The sequence below is a fragment of the Myotis davidii genome, unplaced genomic scaffold (genome assembly GCF_000327345.1).
Source record: "Myotis davidii unplaced genomic scaffold, ASM32734v1 scaffold42, whole genome shotgun sequence".
Lineage (NCBI taxonomy): Eukaryota > Metazoa > Chordata > Mammalia > Chiroptera > Vespertilionidae > Myotis > Myotis davidii.
The window spans coordinates 3,515,808-3,530,677 of NW_006294243.1; the positions used below are offsets into that span (position 1 = coordinate 3,515,808).

Below are 14,870 nucleotides of genomic sequence, written 5' to 3' on the forward strand. Positions count from 1 at the left end.
AGGATAATAAATGCATAACCTCTTTGAAAATTCTAAAGCATTATGTAAATATATGATATATGCTTATGGTTATAACTATTTTTGGTATCATTTTCAGCAGTGGCATAGGTGAGGGAAAACAACATTTTCATAGCAAGCATTAAACTCATTTTTGTATTGATGATCCTCTATATCAGGGATATTTGTTTACAGAGTATCTCTTGTGTGGTATACAAAGTGATTTAGAGAATTTGTAGGCAGCTCTCCTCCATTATCACCTAGAATTAGGCTATTAAATCAAGGTTAATTGAGAAATAAACCAAGCTTTAGGAGGTCCATCCATAAGTCCGCAGTCCAGGTCAATGGTATCTCTTAGTGCTATCACATAAAGATAGCAGTTGCTAGATATAAAATCCAAAGGGGATTTAAAGATCACCTAAGTAAAAAGAATATATAACTAAACAAAAACGATTATTTGAATTAATTCTATTCACTCTTTTAGGCAAATTTTCTGATATCTTGCTTATTATACTAGAGACAGAATTCAATTCTAGCAGCTCTCTGTCATAGTGATAAATGTGCCACCTTCTACCAGAAGCAAAGATGCAATGCCTTAATCAGTCCACAAGGGAGTACAGTGTAGGAGCCCAGGGGGATTGTCCTCAGCACCTTGGGATGCATGTTGTTTCTACGGATTCATTTTAAGAGAGTACCCTTGGGAGAGTTATTCCAAATGAGAGAGAACACATTTCCTTTAGGATGTGGTGACATTTGAGGAGCATAAAAGAGAATATACTGCCTCCATACATCGTTCTTTCATTTTCTCCCTTTTTATTAATTTCAGATCGGATTTTTGTTCCTGGAAGGAGCTACACATCAAGAATTGTCTTTTATTAATAACTTAGTTTAAATGATTCACCAGTTCATAACCAATGGAAGACTATCGGAAAGGAGGTTTCTTTCCACTGTGTAGGTTGGAAAGGAAGATCCAGATATAGCCTGAGAGGGAAAGAACTTAGAGTTTGGAGAGAGAATAAAAATCATTGAAACAGCATTGGGTTTGAGGGCAGTGAAGATAAACACTATTGCCCGGCTGGCCTAGCTCAGTGGTTGAGCATGGACCTATGAACCAGGATGTCACAGTTCGATTCCTGGTCAGGGCATATGCCTGGTTGCAGGCTTGATCCCAAGTAGGGGGCGTGCAGGAAGCAGACAATCAATGATCCTCTTTTATCATTGATGTATGTATCTCTCTTTGCCTCCCCTTCCTCTCTGAAATCAATAAAGATATATATTTTTTAAAAAGATAAACATTATTGAGTAGGTGATGATTACAAAGAAGGAGGGAAAGATGGGTTTGAGGGGCTTCTGAATAAAGTGAGTGATGCAATAAAGTGAGTCATATTCTTTTTGCTGATGGAGGGTCTTGTCTTCAATTTGAAAAAAATCCCACATCTGTAAAACACAATAACATGAAGCACAATACAACAAGATACAGCTGTACACGGAAAGACGGTGGTTCTTTTATGCATGTTTTGGGTATCACTGAGGCGAATCTGAGTAATAAAACCATTATACCCCATGTGTGTCCCTGATAAGCTATACATTTTATATTTTGCATTTTCCAAGTGGATATGATGCCATCCTCCTGGTACCAGGTCGGCTGATCAGACAGGTATGGAAGCATTGGTAATAAATACAGGATAGAACAAAAATAGATTTGCAGTTGTTTGTGTAGAAAATAATACAATAATTACTAAATAATAGTACAATATTGAACTGTGTTTCACATACTCACAACTATAAACCTCCTTTTGCCTCATTCTGCACTTACTGTTTTATTTCCTGGTTCTTACCCTTCCTTAGAAGAATTTCAGCATGTTAGTCTAGAAATGTCAGTCCTCTATTTTTCTGTTGCTTGAAGAAATGCTTTGTGATAATGCCATGAAATGAGCATTTGACACAGGGAAATCTGTAAATCAACTTTTCACATTAGTTACTGCTACAACGATTCACTCCAGGGTGCCATTTTTAGGCCAAACTGTACATAACTATTATTCAGTAGCAAAACACAAGAGGAATAAATGCTGAGTCTGGAAAACAAGAGTTCATTTTGTGAATCTTGGCGAGGAAGGCGCCACAAAACAGAGAGTCTGAAAACAGTTTTTCTCTCTAGGAGAGTCTCTTGCTGCAAGGTACTGCACATCTGAGACACACACATACTGATAGAATATAGTGGGGAAATCAACAGTTAAGTGAGGGCCCTAAATGCTGTTTCTGCAACTCACACTGCTATATTCTCCCTTCATCCCTGATTTGAAGCAGTAGGTCTTCCCCGAAGCATCACTTTTTTCATTTCATTTTTTTCTTTTAAATTTTTATTTTGCTTTCATTAAATTCTGCAGGGATGGTAACTGACAGAAAGCAAAAAGACACAGTGATAAAAAAGCAGTGTGCTAGTTTAATTGTGTGCCTCAAAGTCGTATTCCAATATTATCATCAGTTCTGTCACAGCCTGTCCTACATTTCAGATGAAATCTAAGAGGATAAGCAATTTAAAATAAGTTTTATGTGCTGCTTGTAAGAGCAGACAGATCATTGCATCCATCAAATCCCTGTTTACCTCAATAGAGACTGGCATGATCTTAAACTAGCAAAAACTGCTCTTGGTTTGTTGCTATTAGTATTCTTGGCTGCTTCACGGTCCAAGGCCAGCAGCAGGAGATCACTTAGGCGTCCATCACCCATAGTGGTTCTTACAAAATATAATCCCTAATTCACTTCAGCACAAAGAAGTGTCTTTCATTCTGAAGTGCAGAAACTGGTAAAGAGAACACAATGCTGTTATTGACAGTGTGGCTAATAAGCTCTTGATAATTTGGTAGAGGGCTCAGGGTGCTTTCATCGTTCAATTAGAATTCTTTAAAAGTTATGGATGTTTTGACTGCTTTAGCAACTAGGTTCAAGCAGATTGCTACAGAACAGGGTATCAAACAATGACAAAAGGGCAGAAGTAAATTTCCAACTATATGGCAACAGATGAATTGGAAAGTGGACTTTATGGAGTGCAAATATGATTACCCTCAACTGTTCTTAAAAAAATATAAAGTTCCTTTATGCACAACACAGCTCTATCTACATGTTGTTATGTGTGGATGCAATTTAACTCCTATCATATCTTTGTAGCAATGCAAACAAATAAAAATAAAAAACTTGCATCTTAGACTAAGCAATTTGAGAAACCTACAAATTGCTCTTTTAAGAATCATTGACTTCTTTTTGAATAATGTTATCATGCACTACAGAATAGAAGTTATCATTCATATTGTCATATTAATTGATTTCTTAATTTTGCTTTCTCATGATGATAATAAAATAGTCCCTGATATTAATTAAAAGTTTAGGATATAAGTTATGTTTACTTAATTATTTTTATTTTTCTAAATTGGTAATAAAAATTAATTCAAATTTCTAGTGTTCAAATATTGCATTTTTGAAAGTTTATTTAAAGTGTTTGTTAAAATTATTCTTGAATTTAATTATTAATGAATCACAGCCTTTTGGTATAGTTAGTTTAAGGCTGATTGGATGTCTTCAAATGACGTTTCTCAACCACTCTGGAGGAAAGATAAATTCATTTTCTAGAGAGGAATAGGCCCCAAAACGTATACACACTTTAACAGCTAATAGCTCAATTTTTAAAATGAAATGTATTTTAATAAACAATGCCTTTGTAAGTATTCAAAGTGTGTATATACATTTTTGGGCGAACATTCTATATATACTAGAGTTAAGACAAGAATTAAATTTACTCTATTTTTGCATCATAATTATCTTAAAGTTTCCCGTTCCTGACCTTAGTGTCTTTTACGAACTTATTGCAATGACGTTTCTCAACCACTCTGGAGGAAAGATAAATTCATTTTACAGAGAGGAATAGGCCCCAAAACGTATACACACTTTAACAGCTAATAGCTCAATTTTTAAAATGAAATGTATTTTAATAAACAATGCCTTTGTAAGTATTCAAAGTGTGTATATACATTTTTGGGCGAACATTCTATATATACTAGAGTTAAGACAAGAATTAAATTTACTCTATTTTTGCATCATAATTATCTTAAAGTTATGCTGAAATATAGATTCATACAAATTCATACCATACTCCTCGTTTTTATCAAAACTAAGAACAATGGTAGTTATTATAAAAAAAAAAAAACATGGGCAAAATTGGTGTAAAATGCTTGGCTGATGTTTCTTTATAGCATTTTGACTGTATTTATTACTAATCTCATTAGGGAAATGGAATTTGAATTAACCATATCTGATCATATCTTGGAGGGAAATTATATAACTTTTCAGCATATTAAGACAAATTATAATCTTCAATGGAACATGAAATAAAAAATAAATTCAACTATTAAGATAATGTTTACATCACCATCTGAAAGTTTTGCTTATTTCCTCAACCAGTAACAAATGTGTTATCGCAATGTCTTTTCCTTCTCTCCAAGTTTCTGAGAAGCGATGCAACCAGAGTGCTATTTTTATCAAGCTGAGCCTTTTTACAGAAACTCTTCTCTATGTCCTGGCTTTAAAGTCCTAAGTGTAAATGTACATGACTTTTTATATGACAGAACCTTTGTGCATATTAAGATACCATCAGATTTATCCTTAATAAACTAGATAAATGCTGTTTTATTGACATAAATCACCAGAATATTTTTGAATTATATGACAGTTTATACAGTGTGGACAGGTGATCATCAAGTCAGAATAGGATATCTCTGACAAGCACACATAAAAATTACCAAAAAATAGTTTATCCTATATAATAAAAGACTAATATGCACATTGACCAAATGGCCAATTGCTATGATGTGCACTGACCACCAGGTGGTAGATGCTCAATGCAGGAGCTGCCCCCAGCCCACAGGCCCAACTGGCAGTGGCAGGGGGGCTGGCGAGTGGGCAGTCCCAGGCCAGCCAAGTTGGGTGCCAGTGGGGGCCCCCGACTGCACCACCAGTCACCCTACAGATCGGCCCTGATCGCTGGCCAGGCCTAAGGAGCCTACCCATGCACAAATCTTGTGCACTGGGCCTCTAGTTGCTTTATAATTCCTGATAGTTTAAGTAATCCATGTCCATTAGAAAACAGAGCTAATAGAGTCTATTTTTATTTTTATTTTTATATGGTGTCTAAACATTTGGGTATCTCAGATCATTTAAAAATATTTTGCTTCTGAAAAAGCATCCAGGTCTTTTTGGCATTTGACCCTGAAAGTGCTCTAAAAAGTAAAAATTACTTTTCTGAGTGCTCAGTGTGCCTTTGTGTCTGGCAACTTCCCAGCGCCTAGATCCTCGGACTTTCCTCACAGAATGGCCCCCAAACGTCAGTCCTCTCTCCCACTTCAAACAAAGGAAGAAACCGAAACTGCCTCCAGCCCCCAAGCCAGAGAAGAAGCTGACCCCTAAGGACATGCCAAAAGGAGGAAAAGAACAGCAAGAAGCGATCGAACATACTGATGAAGTACAGAATGAAATAGATAGACTTAATGAACAAGCCAGAGGAGATTTTGAAAGTAGAACAGAAATATAACAAACTCTGCCAACCATTTTTTCAGAAGAGGTCCGAATTGATTGCCCAAATCCCAAATTTTGGGGTCACAACATTTGTCAACCATCCAGAAGTGTCTGCACTGCTTGGGGAAGAGGATGAAGAGGCGCTGCATTATTTGACAAGAGTTGAAGTGACAGAATTTGAAGATATTAAATCAGGTTACAGAACAGATTTTTATGTTGATGAAAATCCTAACTTCAAAAATAAAGTTCTCTCCAAAGAGTTTCATCTGAATGAAAGTGGTGATCCATCTTCAAAGTCAACTGAAGTCAAATGGAAATCTGGAAAGGATCTGACAAAACATTCAAGTCAAACACAGAATACAGCCAGCAGGAAGAGACAGCATGAGGAACCAGAAAGCTTCTTTACCTGGTTCACTGACCATTCTGATGCAGGTGCAGATGAGTTGGGAGAAGTCATCAAAGTTGGCATTTGGCCAAATCCATTACAGTACTACTTGGATCCTGACATGGATGATGAGGAAGGGGAGAGGGGGGAAGAAGAAGAAGAAGAAGAAGAAGAAGGAGAAGAAGAAGAAGAAAAAGAAGAAGAAGAGGAAGAAGAGGAAGAAGAGGAAGAAGAGGAAGAAGGGGAAGGAGGAGGAGGAGGAGAAGGAAGGTTGGAAGTTATTGAAGAAGGGGATGAGGATGAAGGTGAAGAAGATGAAGATGATGATGAGGGGGAAAAAGGAGAGGAAGATGAAGGAGAAGATGACTAAGGAACAGTGATGGATTCCAACCTTTTTTTAAATTTTCCCCAGTCCCTGGGAGCAAGTTACAGTCCTTTTTTAATTTTTCTTTTTCCCCCTCTTGTACTCAGTCGCCCTGTTTTTGAGGACTCTTTTCTCTCCTTTACACCATGGTTCTCACCTTATTTGGGGGGGGGGTGTACCTTGAGCAGAATACAGTGGGAAAAGAATCTTTGCCCCTTTCTGTTCCAAATTCTTTTTTATCCCTTCCTATCTCAAAAAAAAAATTATGGAATCAACACCACCATGCTCTGTGGGAAAAAAGAAAAACCTTCTACTCCCTTAGCTCTGCTGGGAGCTGGAGGTTGGTAGGCCCCTGTGTAGTAGTGCATAGAATTCTAGCTTTTTCCTCCTTTCTCTGTACATTGGGCTCAGAGATTACACTGTGTCTCTATGTGAATATGGACAGTTAGCATTTACCAACATGTGTCTGTCTACTTTCTCTTGTTTAAAAAAAGAGAAAAAAAGACTTAAAAATGGGGGTGTTATAGAAGGTCAGCAAAAGGTGGGTTCGAGATATTTGGGTGGGTTAAGTGGGCATTTTACAGCATGGCTTCTCCTTTGGTATGTTTAATTGTGATGTTTAATGCACATCCTTGAAGTCTAAGATGACACTTTTTAAATAGAATTCTCTCCTAATGATGACTTGAGCCCTGCCGCTCAATGGGAGAATCAGCAGAACCTGTAGGATCTTATTCAGAACTGACATTTCTCTATTGTAATTTTGTTCCTATTTATTTTAAAATTTTATTTTTGTTTCACAGGAAAGACGATGCTTAGTTTTAAACGTTAAAAGTATACAAGTTGCTTTGTTACAATAAAACTAAATGTGTACACACACACACACACACACAATTCCTTTTGTGAGAAGTCCTCGAAATTGCTGTGCTGATCCCAGGAAAATAGTGTAGCATTTCATAAAGGTTTAAAAAGTTACTAAGTGCATATGGAAAAGAAAAGCAAATTTCATAAAGCTCATTATATGTGGTAAGATTATTGATATAAAATATAATTACTAAGTTAGACCATATCTTGCCTATTCTTGGAGTATATTACTTTTCTTCCAATAGTCTTTTATAAAATTTATAGAAAATAATTCTTAAATATGAAATTCCTGCCCATGTGTAAAATTTCCAAGTTGAACAGACCCTCATTCCTCAAACCATTATGTGTTTAAGTTGAAATAAATTTCCCACCCAAAAATTATATGTGAAAAAGACAATAACACATACATGGAAGGAGAATAGAGGAATAGAAATGTGTATGTCAGACAGGGAGAAGGCGCGTTGACATGAGTAGAGGGGTAACATGCATATCAGAGTGATGGACCAAGAAAGAGGGAGCAGAGTTGTCATAGGATTCAGAACAAAGTGAGTGGGTGCCATTGAGTGTAAGTGTGAAATCAATATTTAGGGGAAGTAGAGAGTAAAAATTAGCTAGAAAAATAAGGGGAGCAAGAGACAGGAGTGCTACTATTAATTACAAATTTCAAGTCATCTTTTTAAGCCACATTTACCTAATTGCATAGAATTTATCCCTGGGCATGGGCTGACCTAAAAAATAAGATACTCTTTCTTACCTCCCTTTTATTCTAGTGTTAAAATCCTATTCTTGTCAAAATGTCGAAGTTTCAATGTGATAGTACTATATAAATTTTAAACAGGTAATAAATATTAATCAATGTGATGCATTTTATACAACTATCATCTGGACATTTCAAAACATTTTGTAAACAGTTCTTACAAAGCACCTTTAATTAATATTGATGCCAGGGATGACCAGACTAAATATTTATAGGGGTATCAGTGTGAAACATTTTATAGACATTAATTTGATATAATAAAGCACACAAGGCAATAAATATGTGAAAATAAATGACTTACCCAGGAGGGGCTTATCTGGCATTCACTCCATTTTATATTGTCATGGACTATGAACTCCTCCAAAGACTTTGGTTTCAAGAAGAGAAACTGACATGTTTAAATAAGAGTGAATGTTAAAAATAGATTATAAAGAGGAAGTGACTGACATTTCAGGAGGAATCTTTAAAAAGTCAAAGGAATTGCATGAATCAGACCTGAGGGAAACATTTTAAAGTGATCAAGATCTTTCTAGAAAGCATTAATAATTCCAATAGTTTCTCCCTCTGTGCTTCTTTCCTTCTTTAAGTCCAAATTTTCAGATGATCAGTGAAGCATGTTGTCTTAGACTTCTCTCTCCCTCTCTCTCTCTCTCAAACTCAATTTTACAAAAGTATGTTTAATTATAAGTTTCAAACAAGATATTTGGCAATATAAACTACAAAACCTCCAAGCAAGAGAGAATTACTTTCAACTGAGATGATCAGAGAATGTTTCATAGAGAAGGTGAAAGTGTAATTGATATTACTTAAGAAAACATAGAATGTAAAATTTCATATTAATTTTAGATTTGAGTTTCAATATTAAAATGTTAGCCAAGAAAAAAGAAAAAAAGATTAAATAGAACTCAGTAGGAATAAAAGAAAAAAGTGTTTTACTTCTTTTTCTGTTGTTCTGTGAGTAACTCCTAAGAGAAAAGTAGTCTAGGATAATTAAATAGATTCAAAAAAGAGTTATCTAAACTTTAGCAAAAGTTAACATTCTGAATACAGAAACATGCTGAGTCAATATAACATGCTTTTTACTGTACCAATTAGTGGGACTTTTTAAAAATGAATGAGAATGGTTATTTAGTCTGTTTCCAGTAATGTATAATTGAACCAGAAAGATAAAAGTTCAAGTTATTCTTCAAATTTATTTAGTTATGAAATAGGCATATTTAAAAAATTTACTTGAAAACAGAGGTGGAAAAATTTAGAATATCAGGGAAACAGTAAATAAACACACAAGTATGCACACATATACACACATCACAAGATATATAATATATATAATTTCATAAAATTTATTATTTATTTAAGTTATAAGCTGCTCCATTTAAGTTAAAATCTACTTTGTTTCAGAAAGGATTAAAAACGACTTTCAAAGTTATTTCTACTATGGAAAGCTTCACTTGTCTTGTTTTAATTTTATCATGAGGTTTTACTTATGTTACTGTCTACATTACTACCTTTGAATGACTGTGATGTTGTAGACATTCACCGAATAGGAATGATAGACCGGATACAAAAGGTTACCCATGGCAAACAACCTTGGGTGCCTAGCAACAGACAATTGCAGGGTGGGACCTTCCTCCCAGGGGTGACCTTTCTCTCTTAGTAATCACTGGTCATGTAGTTTAACCCCATGACCTTTAAGATCCTTGGCCATGTGGTTCAGACCCTCCCCTGATCTTCCTTCCTCTGGCGTGTCGCCAGCCATGCAGTAGACCCCATTAAGGGAGGACTAAGCGGGGGGCAGAGAATAGTCTCATATGACTCCTATATAAGACCTTGCACAGTTCTGACCAGCCTTCCTTTTTCCTAAGCTCCAAGGGCCCTTCTTTTGCCTTTTGTTTCCTGATTTATTTAAAATGGTTTCAGAGTTTTTACCCGATGATTGGATCTGTATTAGGGTCCACTGAGTTCCAATATTATAAGCGCTAATATAAACTTAAGCTAAAAACATATTTGTGCTACTGCAAAGGATACAGTATAAATGCCCTCCTAGCACATCTGTATCCAAGGATTCAAATTCTTGGCTTTGTTCATCTTGTCAGGGTTTAATTCACAGATGTAAGTCTCTCCACAGGGGTATAGGGCAGCCCTGGGAACTCCAAACTTTAGTAGGTTTTGCAGCTTTTAATACCAGGGAAGTATATATATATATATTATAATCTAAGGAAGGACTCTAATTGGAAGGATATTTGAACCATACTGATGGCCAAGATAATGAAGCTCCTTGAATGCTCAGGCCACATTAAGCATGCTTTACTAAAGCATTGAAATCAGGGCTTTCGGCATACCTTACCCACATGGGCTTCAAAAGTTGTCAAATCAAGGAACAATGATTATTCATAAAATTGGATTCAGGGTAAACAAAATACCCATGTACTGTCCAATTTCATAATTTTTATAAACAAAAAATAAGAGGCTCAGTGATTAATTAAATTCTTTATTGCTGCAGAATGGAAGTGCTCTCTACTTTAAATTTAAATTCTTCACTTCCCACAATCTATATGTTCTACTGAGGTTTCAAAGTCTTCCTCACTGATATATGTGTAGAGTTCCTGCTTATAATATTTCCCTCTCAATATTTGCAGAAAAAAATGTATTATTCAAGCACATAGTGTAAGGAGGGGGGTATAGTATTGAGACAAAGATAATGGAAGATTCTACACTTCTACACAGTCTTTCAAAGGCCTATTCGGGAGAATTTTGATTTTTCCCCATTTGTGTTATCATTCAGGATAATGGTCCACGACACGCAAGACATTACATGCTTGACAATTATTCAGTATCTGGAAAGGCAAAAGTAAAGTGACTGCCAATGGATTAGTAATTCCAACTATGTACTAATACCTTAGCTTTAACCCAGAGGAGAAGACACAGCTTCTGCCTCTTTAGCTATTTCCACTTATGAAGTTGATGGCTAGTGATTGGGATACAGACAGAATCTTACTCAACTGCCTCAAGAGTCTCTTGAAGCTGATGTCTATCTAGACTTTGGAGAAAGTCCCCAATACTTAATCTCTGCGACTATTCTGGCTTGTAGGAATTACAGCAGGAAGATGATCTGTGCTCTAACTCATTTTCAGGAACTTGAACAAGTGCCTCTCGTTGGTGGAATCTAATTTGAATTCATAACTCTAGTTTCAAGAAAATCTGAGGTTTACAATATGTCACTTCCCAGATTTTGTAATACCGAAAGCCTGCTAGGGTTGTAAGTCAAGTACTAATAAAAAATAATATACAATACAATTATATACATGTGTTCATGTATTTAAAGATACATTATATATACACACACACATGCAGTAAATTTCCAAAACTGTTGGGAGATCATTGTAATGAATGAAATTAAGGTACCTTAATATTTTATTTTTGTGTAAGATTTCAGGACATATAATAGTTTTTATTTGATGTATTCTTATGAAATAAAATATGTAGCCAAGTCATCTCTATTGTTGCTTCCATGAGTATACTTAAGAAATAAAATGGCATAATGGAGCTGGTCATCAATGTATGGCACTGTAATTGAGATTGGGATAAAATGACAGCAATTTTTGAATCAGTACTTTAAAAAAATCAGTAAGTTTTCCTTGTGGAAGTGCTCTATATATTCTGTATCTTAGTACTTTTTTATCTGGGCTTACATAAAAAGGTATAGTAATTATTTCTCAAGATTTTATTCTGATTCTCTAGTGTAAAATACATTCTTGATTGTCTTCATCACTTTTTTTAAAGAGATTTTAGCAGAAGAGAGAAAGAATATTTTGAATTTGATGGGCTGGCTATTATATTTCCTTCATACATATAGGCATTCTTGACAAGATGTATAGTGTTTATGTGTGCTTTTACAGTTTATCCATAAGATTAAGTTTAGAAAGAAGAAAAATAGATAATTATTTAATCAGAGAATCAAAGGTTTCATTAATGTACAGCAATCAATGTCTTCACTGGCATGCCAGGGTTAAAATTGTTTTAAAGGTTTCAACCTAGTTATTCAAGTGGTCTCATTCTCTGTCTAATTCAGTGTGACAGTTTAAAGAATCCTGCTTTGAAGTACAGTTATTTGACATTGATATTTTATTTTTATATGGTTATTATTTTCAGTATAACTGTATTGCTGAATGTTTAATCCCATATGCATGAGACTTTACATCTCCTAAGATGTTTTACCCATCTTTTTCCAGTTGAGTTACCCAAGGAGTTAATTGTTGGTAAGCACACGATCTTCTGTGTAGGTGAATTAAATATAAGCATAGAAAGAAGATCATAAAAATTCTAGAAAAAGGTATAAGTACATTAATGCACATGAATTGTTATTTAAAAGCATTAAATTAACACACTTTAACCAAACTTCTGCGGTAGAAAAGTTTTCTAATGAAAACACAAATGGTTTTAATAACAGACATGAATTTTCGAACACTTGCAGTGTTTCTATTAATCATCAGTGTTTTAATAATGATAGCTTCCTTGGCACCTCAAGTAGAAATATTCTGTGTGGTAAGAAATACATACTATAAAGGAAATGTCTTGAAACTAGTTAGAATTAATTTTCTGAGATTTAATGCTTTTCAGAGCAATACTTTTGATTTGCATGATGTCTTTCTTAACATGTCAAATGACTTAAAGGCTATTAACTCATCTATTTTGATCATACATGGACTCTGTTGCAGTCTAGAATATGAGATAATTTCCCCTTGATAAAATGTGTGTGTGTATGTGTAGGCTCTGCTTGGTAGTATCAGCTGTGAGGGTTCAGGTGAGAGATGAGGAAATGACTAGAAAGATAACAAAATGAAAGCAACTTTGCACACAGGGGACATGAAAATCTATGGATCCCTCCATTTCCCAAGCTAGTTAATTATGAGACAAATTCTCTGGTTGTAACATATCAAAAAGAATTTTTAACCTGAGGAAAAGTTTCCTAAGCTATAGGAAAGAACCACTTACACCAGATTTTATTTTTTTTTTACATTTTACTCTAATGCTAGTTGCTCCTTTCTATCATGAATAATCTTTTAGCTTCATTCTCCTTATATTACAGACAAGGAAAGTCAATATGAAAGATAGCAGTGGGATATTATCACAGATGGGTAGCCTGAAGGAGAATTTCATAAAATATATATCATAGACTAGCTTTGGTACTTTCAATAATAGAACTCACACTGGGTGCACAAGGTTTGCAGCAATTCAGGTCCACATTTAAATTTCCATTCTCTCTCTTTTTTTTTTTTTTTCCAAATTGCTCCTGTTTACTGATTAGGTAAGTGTGACTTTTATTATTCATTGATCAATCCCAGAAATTATAAGAAAAAATGTTTTGTCTTTTAAACTATTTTGTATATTTTAGAATTCTTTGATCCACATTGAAGTTTGATTTGTTCTGGGATGATTATCTTACGATTTGAAATAATTGAGTAATTGCCTCACATATTTAAAAATTACTGACTTTTCAGATTTTCTCAATGAATGTCAGATATAAACTTAGGAATTTTTCATTATTCATAAATCCAAGATGTTTATCCATATATTTGAAGTTCTGCAATAATTATCAAAATGGAAAGCTCAGGAATAAACTAGAAAATAAGACTATCACAATGAGATTTACTTGAACTTGAGCAATTGATAGAGAAATTAATCTCTTTCAACTAAATACTTAGAAAATTAAGGTTCTACATATATTACTAAGAAACATTTAATTCTGGTTTACTTTAATTAATTATATTTTGCATAGCTTCTTTCTTCTTTGCTTTTTTTCCTTCAACCATTAATCCATTTGAACAAAGAGTCATGGACCCTTCTAATTTTCAGGAATTTGTGCTAGATTCTAGGAATAAAAGAGTAAGCAAAAACAGGTCCTTACTTTTGTGTATATTTCTGTGGTGAGGGAGAAGCCACAAATAATTACTCTATAAACAGAATGGGATTAGCAGTGCATGAGAATACACCTGTGAGAAGTCTACAGAGGAGAACAACCTTGCCCACCCATTGTGTGTCTGCCTTTCTGGCATAATTATGAATAGTGCCCTTACAGTCTCAAAGATGTCTTATCCTATATAATAAAAGGCTAATATGCAAATTGTCCCCATGGGCAGGAGTTTGATTGACTGTGAGTTAGACGTTCACTGGCCACCAGGGGGCGGCATGGAACATGGCTATGTGGCACTGGCAGCGGGAAGCAGAGGAGGCACTGCTGGCTCCGATGGGCCCCAAAGAGAGCAGGACCATGGTGGGATGATGAGGCAGGTGAGCAGATGGTGCCAGGCCAAGGTGGGTGAGAGCAGAGGCCCCACCCACCCCACTGGTTGCCCCACAGATTGGACCTGATCGCCACCCTGGCCTAGGGACCCTGCTGGTGCATGGATTTCATGCACCGGGCCTCTAGTATTAAATAATGGGTAATATGATCATAGCACAAAACAGATTTTTACAAATGATAAATATTTGGATTGTTTTGATGATTTTCCAGTGATGAAATAGAAAATTGAAGGGAGAAATGCACAGCTTCATGGGACAGGCAGAGCTTGACTTTGGAGTGACACAGATCACAGATATGTGACAGCTCACCCCTAGATCTGTGATCTTAAAAAAACCTAATTCTCTAAGCCTCAGAGTCATGATCATGTGAATTTTAATAGCATCCTTAAGAATTAAAAGAGATGGTGTTCTTGAAAGGCCTGAAACAATAAACTTAAAATGTGTTAAGTCAGGGTTAATGGCTCTGCCATAGGAGAAAGTGCTCTCACTCACTGACTTTTTAGAATAAGGGAACTCTCACAAGGTCCTTAAACATGGATAAAATTGGGGAGGAATTTTTGGTATTTTTAGCATGCCCATGCAAAGACTATTTTGAATTAATCAAAAGATAGCACAGACAAGCTCATTTTCAAACATGG

At 35.3% G+C, this 14,870-nt stretch overlaps 1 pseudogene; it reads left to right on the top strand.

Moving 5' to 3' along the window:
• The first annotated feature begins 5,358 nt into the window (after positions 1-5,358).
• LOC102768832 lies at positions 5,359-6,317 on the top strand (annotated as a pseudogene).
• The last annotated feature ends 8,553 nt before the right edge of the window (positions 6,318-14,870 follow it).